This window comes from Lampris incognitus, chromosome 2 (genome assembly GCF_029633865.1).
Source record: "Lampris incognitus isolate fLamInc1 chromosome 2, fLamInc1.hap2, whole genome shotgun sequence".
Classification (NCBI taxonomy): Eukaryota; Metazoa; Chordata; class Actinopteri; order Lampriformes; family Lampridae; genus Lampris; species Lampris incognitus.
Window position 1 is genome coordinate 71,436,429 of NC_079212.1, and position 22,867 is coordinate 71,459,295.

The window sequence follows — 22,867 nt, forward strand, 5'->3', positions numbered from 1 at the left end:
AAGCGTTACATTGGCCATGACGAACTCCCACGTGAAACGTTGTCCACCAAAACACAGTTCTACAGACCGCACGCCGTAGGTGTGGATAGGGCTGCCGTCAGCCGTCGCCAACTGGGGGCCCCGCTCCCCGCCCATGATGTCGACGTCAGTAGCAGGGAGCACGCTTCTCTGTGCGCCCGTGTCACAAAGAAATCGCCGACCGGAGATGGTGTCGAGGATGAAGAGTAGCCTGCTCGTATCGCCAACACTCATGGCCACTACTGAGTGTTGGCCCTCTCGTTTCCCGTCGGCCTGTAGTTGCAGGGGGAACGGCACCGTTTAGCTTTCGCACCAAATCGAGCGTGGTACATACAGAGTCCAGAGGGCTTGTAGCGGTCTGATGCTGTGGCGCCACCGTCGGGCCACGCCCGCGATGTCGGCGGGGGGCCAGTGAAGGTAGGAGCCAGCACCCCGGCATGGGAGGAACGTTGTGTAGCGACGAAGAATCGGTCAGCCTCCTTTGCCATCTCACGGGGATCAGTGATGGTGGAGTTAGCGAGCGCAGTCTGGACGTGGGGCGGCATGTTGCGCAGAAACAGCTCCATAAACAGGAAACATGGCTTTTCTTGACCCAGTAGGTTTAACATCCTGCTCATTAGCTCCGATGGTTTGCCATCTCCCAAGCCCTGAATTGCGAAGAGGCGACGTGCTCTCTCCGTTGTTGACAGTTCAAAAGTTTCAAGGAGGAGATGTTTAAGTGCGGCGTATTTACCATCGGCCGGTGGGTTGGTTATGAAACCGCTTATCCTGGAAGCCGTAGCGCACCCCAGCGCTGCCAATACGTAGTAGTACCTGGTCTCGTCTGCTGTTATGTCTCTGAGCGCGAACTGTGCCTCAGCCTGCGCGAACCATGTAGCCGCGGAAGACTCCCAAAACTCCGGCAGTTTAATTGCAACGGCGTTCGTAGCCATAATGTGTGTGGTTTCAGAAAACTTATCCGAAAACCGACGTCGGGGTCACCAGTGTAGAGCCGAAGGAACGGAGAAGACCGTAGGTTCACACTTTAGCCGTGTAGGCAACTTTCTTTAATCCACGGTAAATCAGAGAGCAACCAAACCACAGCTCGACTGAGCGGAGGTGGCAAGAATAATCAGAAAACTGGCTGGACAACCATAACTTAACCCTGCGTTAACCTGCCAGGGCAACCATGACTTAACCCTTAGTTCCTGGGTTGAATTCTGTCCCCAATACGTGTCCACCACAAAACCATGATTTCTTGCAAAATTAATATGTGTAGCCAGTATATGCTACTGTTATGTTTGTTTGTTTAGACTATAGTAAAACCATGATTTCTTGCAGAATTAATACATGTAGCCAGTATATGCTACTGTTATGTTTGTTTGTTTAGACTATAGTAAAACCATGATTTCCTTTCTAAATTAATACATGTAGCCTGTATATGCTACTGTTGTTTGTTTGTTTAGACTATAGTAAAACCATGATTTCTTGCTAAATTAATACATGTAGCCAGTATATGCTACTGTATTTGTTTAAACTATAGTAAAACCATGGTTTCTTGCAAAATTTATACATATAGCCAGTATATGCTAATGTTATGTTTGTTTAAACGATGGTAAAACCATGATTTCTTGCAAAATTAATACGTGTAGCCAGTATATGATAATGTTATGTTCATTAGACTATAGTAAACCATGATTTCTTGTAAAATTAATATGTGTAGCCAGTATATGCTACTGTTATTTTTGTTTATTTAGACTATAGTAAAACCATGATTTCTTGCAAAATTAATATGTGTAGCCAGTATATGCTACTGTTATGTTTGTTTGTTTAGACTATAGTAAAACCATGATTTCTTGCAAAATTAATACATGTAGCCAGTATATGCTACTGTTATGTTTGTTTGTTTAGACTATAGTAAAACCATGATTTCCTTTCTAAATTAATACATGTAGCCTGTATATGCTACTGTTGTTTGTTTGTTTAGACTATAGTAAAACCATGATTTCTTGCAAAATTAATACATGTAGCCAGTATATGCTACTGTTATGTTTGTTTAGACTATAGTAAAACCATGGTTTCTTGCTAAATTAATACATGTAGCCAGTATATGCTACTGTTATGTTTGTTTAGACTATAGTAAAACCATGGTTTCTTGCTAAATTAATACATGTAGCCAGTATATGCTAATGTTATGTTCGTTTAGACTATGGTAAAACCATGATTTCTTGCAAAAATAATACACGTAGCCAGTATATGCTACTGTTATGTTTGTTTGTTTAGACTATAGTAAAACCATGATTTCTTGCAAAATTAATACATGTAGCCAGTATATGCTACTGTTATGTTTGTTTGTTTAGACTATAGTAAAACCATGATTTCCTTTCTAAATTAATACATGTAGCCTGTATATGCTACTGTTGTTTGTTTGTTTAGACTATAGTAAAACCATGATTTCTTGCTAAATTAATACATGTAGCCAGTATATGCTAATGTTATGTTTGTTTAGACTATGGTAAAACCATGATTTCTTGCAAAATTAATACATGTAGCCAGTATATGCTACTGTTGTTTGTTTGTTTAGACTATAGTAAAACCAGGGTTTCTCTCTAAATTAATACATGTAGCCAGTATATGCTAATGTTTTGTTTTCTTTTGACTATAGTAAAACCATGATTTCTTGCAAAATTAATACATGTAGCCAGTATATGCTACTGTTATGTTTGTTTGTTTAGACTATAGTAAAACCATGATTTCTTGCAAAATTAATACATTTAGCCAGTATATGCTACTGTTGTTTGTTTGTTTGTTTGTTTAGACTATAGTAAAACCATGATTTCTTGCAAAATTAATACGTGTAGCCAGTATATGCTAATGTTGTGTTTGTTTAGACTATAGTAAAACCATGATTTCTTGCAAAATTAATACATGTAGTCAGTATATGCTACTGTTATGTTTGTTTAGACTATAGTAAAACCATGGTTTCTTGCTAAATTAATACATGTAGCCAGTATATGCTAATGTTATGTTCGTTTAGACTATGGTAAAACCATGATTTCTTGCAAAAATAATACACGTAGCCAGTATATGCTACTGTTATGTTTGTTTCGACTATGGTAAAACCATGATTTCTTGCAAAATTAATACATGTAGCCAGTATATGCTACTGTTTTTGTTTAAACTATAGTAAAACCATGGTTTCTTGCAAAATTTATACATGTAGCCAGTATATGCTATGTTATGTTTGTTTAGACTATAGTAAAACCATGATTTCTTGCAAAATTAATACATGTAGCCAGTATATGCTAATGTTATGTTTGTTTAGACTATAGTAAAACCATGATTTCTTACAAAATTAATACGTGTAGCCAGTATATGCTACTGTTATGTTTGTTTAGACTATGGTAAAACCATGACTTCTTGCAAACTTAATACATGTAGCCAGTATATGCTACTGTTGTTTGTTTGTTTAGACTATAGTAAAACAATGGTTTCTCTCTAAATTAATACATGTAGCCAGAATATGCTAATGTTTTGTTTTCTTTTGACTATAGTAAAACCATGATTTCTTGCAAAATTAATACATGTAGCCAGTATATGCTACTGTTATGTTTGTTTGTTTAGAGTATAGTAAAACCATGATTTCTTGCAAAATTAATATGTGTAGCCAGTATATGCTACTGTTATGTTTGTTTGTTTAGACTATAGTAAAACCATGATTTCTTGCAAAATTAATACATATAGCCAGTATATGCTACTGTTATGTTTGTTTGTTTAGACTATAGTAAAACCATGATTTCCTTTCTAAATTAATACATGTAGCCTGTATATGCTACTGTTGTTTGTTTGTTTAGACTATAGTAAAACCATGATTTCTTGCTAAATTAATACATGTAGCCAGTATATGCTACTGTTTTTGTTTAAACTATAGTAAAACCATGGTTTCTTGCAAAATTTATACATGTAGCCAGTATATGCTAATGTTATGTTTGTTTAAACTATGGTAAAACCATGATTTCTTGCAAAATTAATACATGTAGTCATTATATGCTAATGTTGTTTGTTTAGACTATAGTAAAACCATGGTTTCTTACAAAATTAATACGTGTAGCCAGTATATGCTAATGTTATGTTTGTTTAGACTATGGTAAAACCATGATTTCTTGCAAAATTAATATGTGTAGCCAGTATATGCTACTGTTATGTTTGTTTGTTTAGACTATAGTAAAACCATGATTTCTTGCAGAATTAATACATGTAGCCAGTATATGCTACTGTTATGTTTGTTTGTTTAGACTATAGTAAAACCATGATTTCCTTTCTAAATTAATACATGTAGCCTGTATATGCTACTGTTGTTTGTTTGTTTAGACTATAGTAAAACCATGATTTCTTGCTAAATTAATACATGTAGCCAGTATATGCTACTGTATTTGTTTAAACTATAGTAAAACCATGGTTTCTTGCAAAATTTATACATATAGCCAGTATATGCTAATGTTATGTTTGTTTAAACGATGGTAAAACCATGATTTCTTGCAAAATTAATACGTGTAGCCAGTATATGCTAATGTTATGTTCATTAGACTATAGTAAACCATGATTTCTTGTAAAATTAATATGTGTAGCCAGTATATGCTACTGTTATTTTTGTTTATTTAGACTATAGTAAAACCATGATTTCTTGCAAAATTAATATGTGTAGCCAGTATATGCTACTGTTATGTTTGTTTGTTTAGACTATAGTAAAACCATGATTTCTTGCAAAATTAATACATGTAGCCAGTATATGCTACTGTTATGTTTGTTTGTTTAGACTATAGTAAAACCATGATTTCCTTTCTAAATTAATACATGTAGCCTGTATATGCTACTGTTGTTTGTTTGTTTAGACTATAGTAAAACCATGATTTCTTGCAAAATTAATACATGTAGCCAGTATATGCTACTGTTATGTTTGTTTAGACTATAGTAAAACCATGGTTTCTTGCTAAATTAATACATGTAGCCAGTATATGCTACTGTTATGTTTGTTTAGACTATAGTAAAACCATGGTTTCTTGCTAAATTAATACATGTAGCCAGTATATGCTAATGTTATGTTCGTTTAGACTATGGTAAAACCATGATTTCTTGCAAAAATAATACACGTAGCCAGTATATGCTACTGTTATGTTTGTTTGTTTAGACTATAGTAAAACCATGATTTCTTGCAAAATTAATACATGTAGCCAGTATATGCTACTGTTATGTTTGTTTGTTTAGACTATAGTAAAACCATGATTTCCTTTCTAAATTAATACATGTAGCCTGTATATGCTACTGTTGTTTGTTTGTTTAGACTATAGTAAAACCATGATTTCTTGCTAAATTAATACATGTAGCCAGTATATGCTAATGTTATGTTTGTTTAGACTATGGTAAAACCATGATTTCTTGCAAAATTAATACATGTAGCCAGTATATGCTACTGTTGTTTGTTTGTTTAGACTATAGTAAAACCAGGGTTTCTCTCTAAATTAATACATGTAGCCAGTATATGCTAATGTTTTGTTTTCTTTTGACTATAGTAAAACCATGATTTCTTGCAAAATTAATACATGTAGCCAGTATATGCTACTGTTATGTTTGTTTGTTTAGACTATAGTAAAACCATGATTTCTTGCAAAATTAATACATTTAGCCAGTATATGCTACTGTTGTTTGTTTGTTTGTTTGTTTAGACTATAGTAAAACCATGATTTCTTGCAAAATTAATACGTGTAGCCAGTATATGCTAATGTTGTGTTTGTTTAGACTATAGTAAAACCATGATTTCTTGCAAAATTAATACATGTAGTCAGTATATGCTACTGTTATGTTTGTTTAGACTATAGTAAAACCATGGTTTCTTGCTAAATTAATACATGTAGCCAGTATATGCTAATGTTATGTTCGTTTAGACTATGGTAAAACCATGATTTCTTGCAAAAATAATACACGTAGCCAGTATATGCTACTGTTATGTTTGTTTCGACTATGGTAAAACCATGATTTCTTGCAAAATTAATACATGTAGCCAGTATATGCTACTGTTTTTGTTTAAACTATAGTAAAACCATGGTTTCTTGCAAAATTTATACATGTAGCCAGTATATGCTATGTTATGTTTGTTTAGACTATAGTAAAACCATGATTTCTTGCAAAATTAATACATGTAGCCAGTATATGCTAATGTTATGTTTGTTTAGACTATAGTAAAACCATGATTTCTTACAAAATTAATACGTGTAGCCAGTATATGCTACTGTTATGTTTGTTTAGACTATGGTAAAACCATGACTTCTTGCAAACTTAATACATGTAGCCAGTATATGCTACTGTTGTTTGTTTGTTTAGACTATAGTAAAACAATGGTTTCTCTCTAAATTAATACATGTAGCCAGAATATGCTAATGTTTTGTTTTCTTTTGACTATAGTAAAACCATGATTTCTTGCAAAATTAATACATGTAGCCAGTATATGCTACTGTTATGTTTGTTTGTTTAGAGTATAGTAAAACCATGATTTCTTGCAAAATTAATACATATAGCCAGTATATGCTACTGTTGTTTGTTTGTTTGTTTAGACTATAGTAAAACCATGATTTCTTGCAAAATAAATACATTTAGCCAGTATATGCTACTGTTGTTTGTTTGTTTAGACTATAGTAAAACCATGATTTCTTGCAAACTTAATACATGTAGCCAGTATATGGTAATGTTATGTTTGTTTGTTTAGACTATAGTAAAACCATGGTTTCTTACAAAATTAATACGTGTAGCCAGTATATGCTAATGTTATGTTTGTTTAGACTATAGTAAACCATGATTTCTTGAAAAACTAATACGTGTAGCCAGTATATGCTACTGTTATTTTTGTTCATTTAGACTATAGTAAAACCATGATTTCTTGCAAAATTAATATGTGTAGCCAGTATATGCTACTGTTATGTTTGTTTAGACTATAGTAAAACCATGATTTCTTGCAAAATTAATACATATAGCCAGTATATGCTACTGTTGTTTCTTTGTTTGTTTAGACTATAGTAAAACCATGATTTCTTGCAAAATAAATACATTTAGCCAGTATATGCTACTGTTGTTTGTTTGTTTAGACTATAGTAAAACCATGATTTCTTACAAAATTAATACGTGTAGCCAGTATATGCTAATGTTATGTTTGTTTAGACTATAGTAAAACCATGATTTCTTGCAAAATTAATACATATAGCCAGTATATGCTACTGTTATGTTTGTTTGTTTAGACTATAGTAAAACCATGATTTCCTTTCTAAATTAATACATGTAGCCTGTATATGCTACTGTTGTTTGTTTGTTTAGACTATAGTAAAACCATGATTTCTTACAAAATTAATACGTGTAGCCAGTATATGCTAATGTTATGTTTGTTTAGACTATAGTAAACCATGATTTCTTGTAAAATTAATATGTGTAGCCAGTATATGCTACTGTTATTTTTGTTTATTTAGACTATAGTAAAACCATGATTTCTTGCAAAATTAATATGTGTAGCCAGTATATGCTACTGTTATGTTTGTTTGTTTAGACTATAGTAAAACCATGATTTCTTGCAAAATTAATACATATAGCCAGTATATGCTACTGTTATGTTTGTTTGTTTAGACTATAGTAAAACCATGATTTCCTTTCTAAATTAATACATGTAGCCTGTATATGCTACTGTTGTTTGTTTGTTTAGACTATAGTAAAACCATGATTTCTTGCTAAATTAATACATGTAGCCAGTATATGCTACTGTTTTTGTTTAAACTATAGTAAAACCATGGTTTCTTGCAAAATTTATACATGTAGCCAGTATATGCTAATGTTATGTTTGTTTAAACTATGGTAAAACCATGATTTCTTGCAAAATTAATACATGTAGTCATTATATGCTAATGTTGTTTGTTTAGACTATAGTAAAACCATGGTTTCTTACAAAATTAATACGTGTAGCCAGTATATGCTAATGTTATGTTTGTTTAGACTATGGTAAAACCATGATTTCTTGCAAAATTAATATGTGTAGCCAGTATATGCTACTGTTATGTTTGTTTGTTTAGACTATAGTAAAACCATGATTTCTTGCAGAATTAATACATGTAGCCAGTATATGCTACTGTTATGTTTGTTTGTTTAGACTATAGTAAAACCATGATTTCCTTTCTAAATTAATACATGTAGCCTGTATATGCTACTGTTGTTTGTTTGTTTAGACTATAGTAAAACCATGATTTCTTGCTAAATTAATACATGTAGCCAGTATATGCTACTGTATTTGTTTAAACTATAGTAAAACCATGGTTTCTTGCAAAATTTATACATATAGCCAGTATATGCTAATGTTATGTTTGTTTAAACGATGGTAAAACCATGATTTCTTGCAAAATTAATACGTGTAGCCAGTATATGATAATGTTATGTTCATTAGACTATAGTAAACCATGATTTCTTGTAAAATTAATATGTGTAGCCAGTATATGCTACTGTTATTTTTGTTTATTTAGACTATAGTAAAACCATGATTTCTTGCAAAATTAATATGTGTAGCCAGTATATGCTACTGTTATGTTTGTTTGTTTAGACTATAGTAAAACCATGATTTCTTGCAAAATTAATACATGTAGCCAGTATATGCTACTGTTATGTTTGTTTGTTTAGACTATAGTAAAACCATGATTTCCTTTCTAAATTAATACATGTAGCCTGTATATGCTACTGTTGTTTGTTTGTTTAGACTATAGTAAAACCATGATTTCTTGCAAAATTAATACATGTAGCCAGTATATGCTACTGTTATGTTTGTTTAGACTATAGTAAAACCATGGTTTCTTGCTAAATTAATACATGTAGCCAGTATATGCTACTGTTATGTTTGTTTAGACTATAGTAAAACCATGGTTTCTTGCTAAATTAATACATGTAGCCAGTATATGCTAATGTTATGTTCGTTTAGACTATGGTAAAACCATGATTTCTTGCAAAAATAATACACGTAGCCAGTATATGCTACTGTTATGTTTGTTTGTTTAGACTATAGTAAAACCATGATTTCTTGCAAAATTAATACATGTAGCCAGTATATGCTACTGTTATGTTTGTTTGTTTAGACTATAGTAAAACCATGATTTCCTTTCTAAATTAATACATGTAGCCTGTATATGCTACTGTTGTTTGTTTGTTTAGACTATAGTAAAACCATGATTTCTTGCTAAATTAATACATGTAGCCAGTATATGCTAATGTTATGTTTGTTTAGACTATGGTAAAACCATGATTTCTTGCAAAATTAATACATGTAGCCAGTATATGCTACTGTTGTTTGTTTGTTTAGACTATAGTAAAACCAGGGTTTCTCTCTAAATTAATACATGTAGCCAGTATATGCTAATGTTTTGTTTTCTTTTGACTATAGTAAAACCATGATTTCTTGCAAAATTAATACATGTAGCCAGTATATGCTACTGTTATGTTTGTTTGTTTAGACTATAGTAAAACCATGATTTCTTGCAAAATTAATACATTTAGCCAGTATATGCTACTGTTGTTTGTTTGTTTGTTTGTTTAGACTATAGTAAAACCATGATTTCTTGCAAAATTAATACGTGTAGCCAGTATATGCTAATGTTGTGTTTGTTTAGACTATAGTAAAACCATGATTTCTTGCAAAATTAATACATGTAGTCAGTATATGCTACTGTTATGTTTGTTTAGACTATAGTAAAACCATGGTTTCTTGCTAAATTAATACATGTAGCCAGTATATGCTAATGTTATGTTCGTTTAGACTATGGTAAAACCATGATTTCTTGCAAAAATAATACACGTAGCCAGTATATGCTACTGTTATGTTTGTTTCGACTATGGTAAAACCATGATTTCTTGCAAAATTAATACATGTAGCCAGTATATGCTACTGTTTTTGTTTAAACTATAGTAAAACCATGGTTTCTTGCAAAATTTATACATGTAGCCAGTATATGCTATGTTATGTTTGTTTAGACTATAGTAAAACCATGATTTCTTGCAAAATTAATACATGTAGCCAGTATATGCTAATGTTATGTTTGTTTAGACTATAGTAAAACCATGATTTCTTACAAAATTAATACGTGTAGCCAGTATATGCTACTGTTATGTTTGTTTAGACTATGGTAAAACCATGACTTCTTGCAAACTTAATACATGTAGCCAGTATATGCTACTGTTGTTTGTTTGTTTAGACTATAGTAAAACAATGGTTTCTCTCTAAATTAATACATGTAGCCAGAATATGCTAATGTTTTGTTTTCTTTTGACTATAGTAAAACCATGATTTCTTGCAAAATTAATACATGTAGCCAGTATATGCTACTGTTATGTTTGTTTGTTTAGAGTATAGTAAAACCATGATTTCTTGCAAAATTAATACATATAGCCAGTATATGCTACTGTTGTTTGTTTGTTTGTTTAGACTATAGTAAAACCATGATTTCTTGCAAAATAAATACATTTAGCCAGTATATGCTACTGTTGTTTGTTTGTTTAGACTATAGTAAAACCATGATTTCTTGCAAACTTAATACATGTAGCCAGTATATGGTAATGTTATGTTTGTTTGTTTAGACTATAGTAAAACCATGGTTTCTTACAAAATTAATACGTGTAGCCAGTATATGCTAATGTTATGTTTGTTTAGACTATAGTAAACCATGATTTCTTGAAAAACTAATACGTGTAGCCAGTATATGCTACTGTTATTTTTGTTCATTTAGACTATAGTAAAACCATGATTTCTTGCAAAATTAATATGTGTAGCCAGTATATGCTACTGTTATGTTTGTTTAGACTATAGTAAAACCATGATTTCTTGCAAAATTAATACATATAGCCAGTATATGCTACTGTTGTTTCTTTGTTTGTTTAGACTATAGTAAAACCATGATTTCTTGCAAAATAAATACATTTAGCCAGTATATGCTACTGTTGTTTGTTTGTTTAGACTATAGTAAAACCATGATTTCTTACAAAATTAATACGTGTAGCCAGTATATGCTAATGTTATGTTTGTTTAGACTATAGTAAAACCATGATTTCTTGCAAAATTAATACATATAGCCAGTATATGCTACTGTTATGTTTGTTTGTTTAGACTATAGTAAAACCATGATTTCCTTTCTAAATTAATACATGTAGCCTGTATATGCTACTGTTGTTTGTTTGTTTAGACTATAGTAAAACCATGATTTCTTACAAAATTAATACGTGTAGCCAGTATATGCTAATGTTATGTTTGTTTAGACTATAGTAAACCATGATTTCTTGTAAAATTAATATGTGTAGCCAGTATATGCTACTGTTATTTTTGTTTATTTAGACTATAGTAAAACCATGATTTCTTGCAAAATTAATATGTGTAGCCAGTATATGCTACTGTTATGTTTGTTTGTTTAGACTATAGTAAAACCATGATTTCTTGCAAAATTAATACATATAGCCAGTATATGCTACTGTTATGTTTGTTTGTTTAGACTATAGTAAAACCATGATTTCCTTTCTAAATTAATACATGTAGCCTGTATATGCTACTGTTGTTTGTTTGTTTAGACTATAGTAAAACCATGATTTCTTGCTAAATTAATACATGTAGCCAGTATATGCTACTGTTTTTGTTTAAACTATAGTAAAACCATGGTTTCTTGCAAAATTTATACATGTAGCCAGTATATGCTAATGTTATGTTTGTTTAAACTATGGTAAAACCATGATTTCTTGCAAAATTAATACATGTAGTCATTATATGCTAATGTTGTTTGTTTAGACTATAGTAAAACCATGGTTTCTTACAAAATTAATACGTGTAGCCAGTATATGCTAATGTTATGTTTGTTTAGACTATGGTAAAACCATGATTTCTTGCAAAATTAATATGTGTAGCCAGTATATGCTACTGTTATGTTTGTTTGTTTAGACTATAGTAAAACCATGATTTCTTGCAGAATTAATACATGTAGCCAGTATATGCTACTGTTATGTTTGTTTGTTTAGACTATAGTAAAACCATGATTTCCTTTCTAAATTAATACATGTAGCCTGTATATGCTACTGTTGTTTGTTTGTTTAGACTATAGTAAAACCATGATTTCTTGCTAAATTAATACATGTAGCCAGTATATGCTACTGTATTTGTTTAAACTATAGTAAAACCATGGTTTCTTGCAAAATTTATACATATAGCCAGTATATGCTAATGTTATGTTTGTTTAAACGATGGTAAAACCATGATTTCTTGCAAAATTAATACGTGTAGCCAGTATATGATAATGTTATGTTCATTAGACTATAGTAAACCATGATTTCTTGTAAAATTAATATGTGTAGCCAGTATATGCTACTGTTATTTTTGTTTATTTAGACTATAGTAAAACCATGATTTCTTGCAAAATTAATATGTGTAGCCAGTATATGCTACTGTTATGTTTGTTTGTTTAGACTATAGTAAAACCATGATTTCTTGCAAAATTAATACATGTAGCCAGTATATGCTACTGTTATGTTTGTTTGTTTAGACTATAGTAAAACCATGATTTCCTTTCTAAATTAATACATGTAGCCTGTATATGCTACTGTTGTTTGTTTGTTTAGACTATAGTAAAACCATGATTTCTTGCAAAATTAATACATGTAGCCAGTATATGCTACTGTTATGTTTGTTTAGACTATAGTAAAACCATGGTTTCTTGCTAAATTAATACATGTAGCCAGTATATGCTACTGTTATGTTTGTTTAGACTATAGTAAAACCATGGTTTCTTGCTAAATTAATACATGTAGCCAGTATATGCTAATGTTATGTTCGTTTAGACTATGGTAAAACCATGATTTCTTGCAAAAATAATACACGTAGCCAGTATATGCTACTGTTATGTTTGTTTGTTTAGACTATAGTAAAACCATGATTTCTTGCAAAATTAATACATGTAGCCAGTATATGCTACTGTTATGTTTGTTTGTTTAGACTATAGTAAAACCATGATTTCCTTTCTAAATTAATACATGTAGCCTGTATATGCTACTGTTGTTTGTTTGTTTAGACTATAGTAAAACCATGATTTCTTGCTAAATTAATACATGTAGCCAGTATATGCTAATGTTATGTTTGTTTAGACTATGGTAAAACCATGATTTCTTGCAAAATTAATACATGTAGCCAGTATATGCTACTGTTGTTTGTTTGTTTAGACTATAGTAAAACCAGGGTTTCTCTCTAAATTAATACATGTAGCCAGTATATGCTAATGTTTTGTTTTCTTTTGACTATAGTAAAACCATGATTTCTTGCAAAATTAATACATGTAGCCAGTATATGCTACTGTTATGTTTGTTTGTTTAGACTATAGTAAAACCATGATTTCTTGCAAAATTAATACATTTAGCCAGTATATGCTACTGTTGTTTGTTTGTTTGTTTGTTTAGACTATAGTAAAACCATGATTTCTTGCAAAATTAATACGTGTAGCCAGTATATGCTAATGTTGTGTTTGTTTAGACTATAGTAAAACCATGATTTCTTGCAAAATTAATACATGTAGTCAGTATATGCTACTGTTATGTTTGTTTAGACTATAGTAAAACCATGGTTTCTTGCTAAATTAATACATGTAGCCAGTATATGCTAATGTTATGTTCGTTTAGACTATGGTAAAACCATGATTTCTTGCAAAAATAATACACGTAGCCAGTATATGCTACTGTTATGTTTGTTTCGACTATGGTAAAACCATGATTTCTTGCAAAATTAATACATGTAGCCAGTATATGCTACTGTTTTTGTTTAAACTATAGTAAAACCATGGTTTCTTGCAAAATTTATACATGTAGCCAGTATATGCTATGTTATGTTTGTTTAGACTATAGTAAAACCATGATTTCTTGCAAAATTAATACATGTAGCCAGTATATGCTAATGTTATGTTTGTTTAGACTATAGTAAAACCATGATTTCTTACAAAATTAATACGTGTAGCCAGTATATGCTACTGTTATGTTTGTTTAGACTATGGTAAAACCATGACTTCTTGCAAACTTAATACATGTAGCCAGTATATGCTACTGTTGTTTGTTTGTTTAGACTATAGTAAAACAATGGTTTCTCTCTAAATTAATACATGTAGCCAGAATATGCTAATGTTTTGTTTTCTTTTGACTATAGTAAAACCATGATTTCTTGCAAAATTAATACATGTAGCCAGTATATGCTACTGTTATGTTTGTTTGTTTAGAGTATAGTAAAACCATGATTTCTTGCAAAATTAATATGTGTAGCCAGTATATGCTACTGTTATGTTTGTTTGTTTAGACTATAGTAAAACCATGATTTCTTGCAAAATTAATACATATAGCCAGTATATGCTACTGTTATGTTTGTTTGTTTAGACTATAGTAAAACCATGATTTCCTTTCTAAATTAATACATGTAGCCTGTATATGCTACTGTTGTTTGTTTGTTTAGACTATAGTAAAACCATGATTTCTTACAAAATTAATACGTGTAGCCAGTATATGCTAATGTTATGTTTGTTTAGACTATAGTAAACCATGATTTCTTGTAAAATTAATATGTGTAGCCAGTATATGCTACTGTTATTTTTGTTTATTTAGACTATAGTAAAACCATGATTTCTTGCAAAATTAATATGTGTAGCCAGTATATGCTACTGTTATGTTTGTTTGTTTAGACTATAGTAAAACCATGGTTTCTTGCAAAATTTATACATGTAGCCAGTATATGCTAATGTTATGTTTGTTTAAACTATGGTAAAACCATGATTTCTTGCAAAATTAATACATGTAGTCATTATATGCTAATGTTGTTTGTTTAGACTATAGTAAAACCATGGTTTCTTACAAAATTAATACGTGTAGCCAGTATATGCTAATGTTATGTTTGTTTAGACTATGGTAAAACCATGATTTCTTGCAAAATTAATATGTGTAGCCAGTATATGCTACTGTTATGTTTGTTTGTTTAGACTATAGTAAAACCATGATTTCTTGCAGAATTAATACATGTAGCCAGTATATGCTACTGTTATGTTTGTTTGTTTAGACTATAGTAAAACCATGATTTCCTTTCTAAATTAATACATGTAGCCTGTATATGCTACTGTTGTTTGTTTGTTTAGACTATAGTAAAACCATGATTTCTTGCTAAATTAATACATGTAGCCAGTATATGCTACTGTATTTGTTTAAACTATAGTAAAACCATGGTTTCTTGCAAAATTTATACATATAGCCAGTATATGCTAATGTTATGTTTGTTTAAACGATGGTAAAACCATGATTTCTTGCAAAATTAATACGTGTAGCCAGTATATGATAATGTTATGTTCATTAGACTATAGTAAACCATGATTTCTTGTAAAATTAATATGTGTAGCCAGTATATGCTACTGTTATTTTTGTTTATTTAGACTATAGTAAAACCATGATTTCTTGCAAAATTAATATGTGTAGCCAGTATATGCTACTGTTATGTTTGTTTGTTTAGACTATAGTAAAACCATGATTTCTTGCAAAATTAATACATGTAGCCAGTATATGCTACTGTTGTTTGTTTGTTTAGACTATAGTAAAACCATGATTTCTTGCTAAATTAATACATGTAGCCAGTATATGCTACTGTATTTGTTTAAACTATAGTAAAACCATGGTTTCTTGCAAAATTTATACATATAGCCAGTATATGCTAATGTTATGTTTGTTTAAACGATGGTAAAACCATGATTTCTTGCAAAATTAATACGTGTAGCCAGTATATGATAATGTTATGTTCATTAGACTATAGTAAACCATGATTTCTTGTAAAATTAATATGTGTAGCCAGTATATGCTACTGTTATTTTTGTTTATTTAGACTATAGTAAAACCATGATTTCTTGCAAAATTAATATGTGTAGCCAGTATATGCTACTGTTATGTTTGTTTGTTTAGACTATAGTAAAACCATGATTTCTTGCAAAATTAATACATGTAGCCAGTATATGCTACTGTTATGTTTGTTTGTTTAGACTATAGTAAAACCATGATTTCCTTTCTAAATTAATACATGTAGCCTGTATATGCTACTGTTGTTTGTTTGTTTAGACTATAGTAAAACCATGATTTCTTGCAAAATTAATACATGTAGCCAGAATATGCTACTGTTATGTTTGTTTAGACTATAGTAAAACCATGGTTTCTTGCTAAATTAATACATGTAGCCAGTATATGCTACTGTTATGTTTGTTTAGACTATAGTAAAACCATGGTTTCTTGCTAAATTAATACATGTAGCCAGTATATGCTAATGTTATGTTCGTTTAGACTATGGTAAAACCATGATTTCTTGCAAAAATAATACACGTAGCCAGTATATGCTACTGTTATGTTTGTTTGTTTAGACTATAGTAAAACCATGATTTCTTGCAAAATTAATACATGTAGCCAGTATATGCTACTGTTATGTTTGTTTGTTTAGACTATAGTAAAACCATGATTTCCTTTCTAAATTAATACATGTAGCCTGTATATGCTACTGTTGTTTGTTTGTTTAGACTATAGTAAAACCATGATTTCTTGCTAAATTAATACATGTAGCCAGTATATGCTAATGTTATGTTTGTTTAGACTATGGTAAAACCATGATTTCTTGCAAAATTAATACATGTAGCCAGTATATGCTACTGTTGTTTGTTTGTTTAGACTATAGTAAAACCAGGGTTTCTCTCTAAATTAATACATGTAGCCAGTATATGCTAATGTTTTGTTTTCTTTTGACTATAGTAAAACCATGATTTCTTGCAAAATTAATACATGTAGCCAGTATATGCTACTGTTATGTTTGTTTGTTTAGACTATAGTAAAACCATGATTTCTTGCAAAATTAATACATTTAGCCAGTATATGCTACTGTTGTTTGTTTGTTTGTTTGTTTAGACTATAGTAAAACCATGATTTCTTGCAAAATTAATACGTGTAGCCAGTATATGCTAATGTTGTGTTTGTTTAGACTATAGTAAAACCATGATTTCTTGCAAAATTAATACATGTAGTCAGTATATGCTACTGTTATGTTTGTTTAGACTATAGTAAAACCATGGTTTCTTGCTAAATTAATACATGTAGCCAGTATATGCTAATGTTATGTTCGTTTAGACTATGGTAAAACCATGATTTCTTGCAAAAATAATACACGTAGCCAGTATATGCTACTGTTATGTTTGTTTCGACTATGGTAAAACCATGATTTCTTGCAAAATTAATACATGTAGCCAGTATATGCTACTGTTTTTGTTTAAACTATAGTAAAACCATGGTTTCTTGCAAAATTTATACATGTAGCCAGTATATGCTATGTTATGTTTGTTTAGACTATAGTAAAACCATGATTTCTTGCAAAATTAATACATGTAGCCAGTATATGCTAATGTTATGTTTGTTTAGACTATAGTAAAACCATGATTTCTTACAAAATTAATACGTGTAGCCAGTATATGCTACTGTTATGTTTGTTTAGACTATGGTAAAACCATGACTTCTTGCAAACTTAATACATGTAGCCAGTATATGCTACTGTTGTTTGTTTGTTTAGACTATAGTAAAACAATGGTTTCTCTCTAAATTAATACATGTAGCCAGAATATGCTAATGTTTTGTTTTCTTTTGACTATAGTAAAACCATGATTTCTTGCAAAATTAATACATGTAGCCAGTATATGCTACTGTTATGTTTGTTTGTTTAGAGTATAGTAAAACCATGATTTCTTGCAAAATTAATATGTGTAGCCAGTATATGCTACTGTTATGTTTGTTTGTTTAGACTATAGTAAAACCATGATTTCTTGCAAAATTAATACATATAGCCAGTATATGCTACTGTTATGTTTGTTTGTTTAGACTATAGTAAAACCATGATTTCCTTTCTAAATTAATACATGTAGCCTGTATATGCTACTGTTGTTTGTTTGTTTAGACTATAGTAAAACCATGATTTCTTACAAAATTAATACGTGTAGCCAGTATATGCTAATGTTATGTTTGTTTAGACTATAGTAAACCATGATTTCTTGTAAAATTAATATGTGTAGCCAGTATATGCTACTGTTATTTTTGTTTATTTAGACTATAGTAAAACCATGATTTCTTGCAAAATTAATATGTGTAGCCAGTATATGCTACTGTTATGTTTGTTTGTTTAGACTATAGTAAAACCATGATTTCTTGCAAAATTAATACATATAGCCAGTATATGCTACTGTTATGTTTGTTTGTTTAGACTATAGTAAAACCATGATTTCCTTTCTAAATTAATACATGTAGCCTGTATATGCTACTGTTGTTTGTTTGTTTAGACTATAGTAAAACCATGATTTCTTGCTAAATTAATACATGTAGCCAGTATATGCTACTGTTTTTGTTTAAACTATAGTAAAACCATGGTTTCTTGCAAAATTTATACATGTAGCCAGTATATGCTAATGTTATGTTTGTTTAAACTATGGTAAAACCATGATTTCTTGCAAAATTAATACATGTAGTCATTATATGCTAATGTTGTTTGTTTAGACTATAGTAAAACCATGGTTTCTTACAAAATTAATACGTGTAGCCAGTATATGCTAATGTTATGTTTGTTTAGACTATGGTAAAACCATGATTTCTTGCAAAATTAATATGTGTAGCCAGTATATGCTACTGTTATGTTTGTTTGTTTAGACTATAGTAAAACCATGATTTCTTGCAGAATTAATACATGTAGCCAGTATATGCTACTGTTATGTTTGTTTGTTTAGACTATAGTAAAACCATGATTTCCTTTCTAAATTAATACATGTAGCCTGTATATGCTACTGTTGTTTGTTTGTTTAGACTATAGTAAAACCATGATTTCTTGCTAAATTAATACATGTAGCCAGTATATGCTACTGTATTTGTTTAAACTATAGTAAAACCATGGTTTCTTGCAAAATGTATACATATAGCCAGTATATGCTAATGTTATGTTTGTTTAAACGATGGTAAAACCATGATTTCTTGCAAAATTAATACGTGTAGCCAGTATATGATAATGTTATGTTCATTAGACTATAGTAAACCATGATTTCTTGTAAAATTAATATGTGTAGCCAGTATATGCTACTGTTATTTTTGTTTATTTAGACTATAGTAAAACCATGATTTCTTGCAAAATTAATATGTGTAGCCAGTATATGCTACTGTTATGTTTGTTTGTTTAGACTATAGTAAAACCATGATTTCTTGCAAAATTAATACATGTAGCCAGTATATGCTACTGTTATGTTTGTTTGTTTAGACTATAGTAAAACCATGATTTCCTTTCTAAATTAATACATGTAGCCTGTATATGCTACTGTTGTTTGTTTGTTTAGACTATAGTAAAACCATGATTTCTTGCAAAATTAATACATGTAGCCAGTATATGCTACTGTTATGTTTGTTTAGACTATAGTAAAACCATGGTTTCTTGCTAAATTAATACATGTAGCCAGTATATGCTACTGTTATGTTTGTTTAGACTATAGTAAAACCATGGTTTCTTGCTAAATTAATACATGTAGCCAGTATATGCTAATGTTATGTTCGTTTAGACTATGGTAAAACCATGATTTCTTGCAAAAATAATACACGTAGCCAGTATATGCTACTGTTATGTTTGTTTGTTTAGACTATAGTAAAACCATGATTTCTTGCAAAATTAATACATGTAGCCAGTATATGCTACTGTTATGTTTGTTTGTTTAGACTATAGTAAAACCATGATTTCCTTTCTAAATTAATACATGTAGCCTGTATATGCTACTGTTGTTTGTTTGTTTAGACTATAGTAAAACCATGATTTCTTGCTAAATTAATACATGTAGCCAGTATATGCTAATGTTATGTTTGTTTAGACTATGGTAAAACCATGATTTCTTGCAAAATTAATACATGTAGCCAGTATATGCTACTGTTGTTTGTTTGTTTAGACTATAGTAAAACCAGGGTTTCTCTCTAAATTAATACATGTAGCCAGTATATGCTAATGTTTTGTTTTCTTTTGACTATAGTAAAACCATGATTTCTTGCAAAATTAATACATGTAGCCAGTATATGCTACTGTTATGTTTGTTTGTTTAGACTATAGTAAAACCATGATTTCTTGCAAAATTAATACATTTAGCCAGTATATGCTACTGTTGTTTGTTTGTTTGTTTGTTTAGACTATAGTAAAACCATGATTTCTTGCAAAATTAATACGTGTAGCCAGTATATGCTAATGTTGTGTTTGTTTAGACTATAGTAAAACCATGATTTCTTGCAAAATTAATACATGTAGTCAGTATATGCTACTGTTATGTTTGTTTAGACTATAGTAAAACCATGGTTTCTTGCTAAATTAATACATGTAGCCAGTATATGCTAATGTTATGTTCGTTTAGACTATGGTAAAACCATGAGTTCTTGCAAAAATAATACACGTAGCCAGTATATGCTACTGTTATGTTTGTTTCGACTATGGTAAAACCATGATTTCTTGCAAAATTAATACATGTAGCCAGTATATGCTACTGTTTTTGTTTAAACTATAGTAAAACCATGGTTTCTTGCAAAATTTATACATGTAGCCAGTATATGCTATGTTATGTTTGTTTAGACTATAGTAAAACCATGATTTCTTGCAAAATTAATACATGTAGCCAGTATATGCTAATGTTATGTTTGTTTAGACTATAGTAAAACCATGATTTCTTACAAAATTAATACGTGTAGCCAGTATATGCTACTGTTATGTTTGTTTAGACTATGGTAAAACCATGACTTCTTGCAAACTTAATACATGTAGCCAGTATATGCTACTGTTGTTTGTTTGTTTAGACTATAGTAAAACAATGGTTTCTCTCTAAATTAATACATGTAGCCAGAATATGCTAATGTTTTGTTTTCTTTTGACTATAGTAAAACCATGATTTCTTGCAAAATTAATACATGTAGCCAGTATATGCTACTGTTATGTTTGTTTGTTTAGAGTATAGTAAAACCATGATTTCTTGCAAAATTAATATGTGTAGCCAGTATATGCTACTGTTATGTTTGTTTGTTTAGACTATAGTAAAACCATGATTTCTTGCAAAATTAATACATATAGCCAGTATATGCTACTGTTATGTTTGTTTGTTTAGACTATAGTAAAACCATGATTTCCTTTCTAAATTAATACATGTAGCCTGTATATGCTACTGTTGTTTGTTTGTTTAGACTATAGTAAAACCATGATTTCTTGCTAAATTAATACATGTAGCCAGTATATGCTACTGTTTTTGTTTAAACTATAGTAAAACCATGGTTTCTTGCAAAATTTATACATGTAGCCAGTATATGCTAATGTTATGTTTGTTTAAACTATGGTAAAACCATGATTTCTTGCAAAATTAATACATGTAGTCATTATATGCTAATGTTGTTTGTTTAGACTATAGTAAAACCATGGTTTCTTACAAAATTAATACGTGTAGCCAGTATATGCTAATGTTATGTTTGTTTAGACTATGGTAAAACCATGATTTCTTGCAAAATTAATATGTGTAGCCAGTATATGCTACTGTTATGTTTGTTTGTTTAGACTATAGTAAAACCATGATTTCTTGCAGAATTAATACATGTAGCCAGTATATGCTACTGTTATGTTTGTTTGTTTAGACTATAGTAAAACCATGATTTCCTTTCTAAATTAATACATGTAGCCTGTATATGCTACTGTTGTTTGTTTGTTTAGACTATAGTAAAACCATGATTTCTTGCTAAATTAATACATGTAGCCAGTATATGCTACTGTATTTGTTTAAACTATAGTAAAACCATGGTTTCTTGCAAAATTTATACATATAGCCAGTATATGCTAATGTTATGTTTGTTTAAACGATGGTAAAACCATGATTTCTTGCAAAATTAATACGTGTAGCCAGTATATGCTAATGTTATGTTCATTAGACTATAGTAAACCATGATTTCTTGTAAAATTAATATGTGTAGCCAGCATATGCTACTGTTATTTTTGTTTATTTAGACTATAGTAAAACCATGATTTCTTGCAAAATTAATATGTGTAGCCAGTATATGCTACTGTTATGTTTGTTTGTTTAGACTATAGTAAAACCATGATTTCTTGCAAAATTAATACATGTAGCCAGTATATGCTACTGTTATGTTTGTTTGTTTAGACTATAGTAAAACCATGATTTCCTTTCTAAATTAATACATGTAGCCTGTATATGCTACTGTTGTTTGTTTGTTTAGACTATAGTAAAACCATGATTTCTTGCAAAATTAATACATGTAGCCAGTATATGCTACTGTTATGTTTGTTTAGACTATAGTAAAACCATGGTTTCTTGCTAAATTAATACATGTAGCCAGTATATGCTACTGTTATGTTTGTTTAGACTATAGTAAAACCATGGTTTCTTGCTAAATTAATACATGTAGCCAGTATATGCTAATGTTATGTTCGTTTAGACTATGGTAAAACCATGATTTCTTGCAAAAATAATACACGTAGCCAGTATATGCTACTGTTATGTTTGTTTGTTTAGACTATAGTAAAACCATGATTTCTTGCAAAATTAATACATGTAGCCAGTATATGCTACTGTTATGTTTGTTTGTTTAGACTATAGTAAAACCATGATTTCCTTTCTAAATTAATACATGTAGCCTGTATATGCTACTGTTGTTTGTTTGTTTAGACTATAGTAAAACCATGATTTCTTGCTAAATTAATACATGTAGCCAGTATATGCTAATGTTA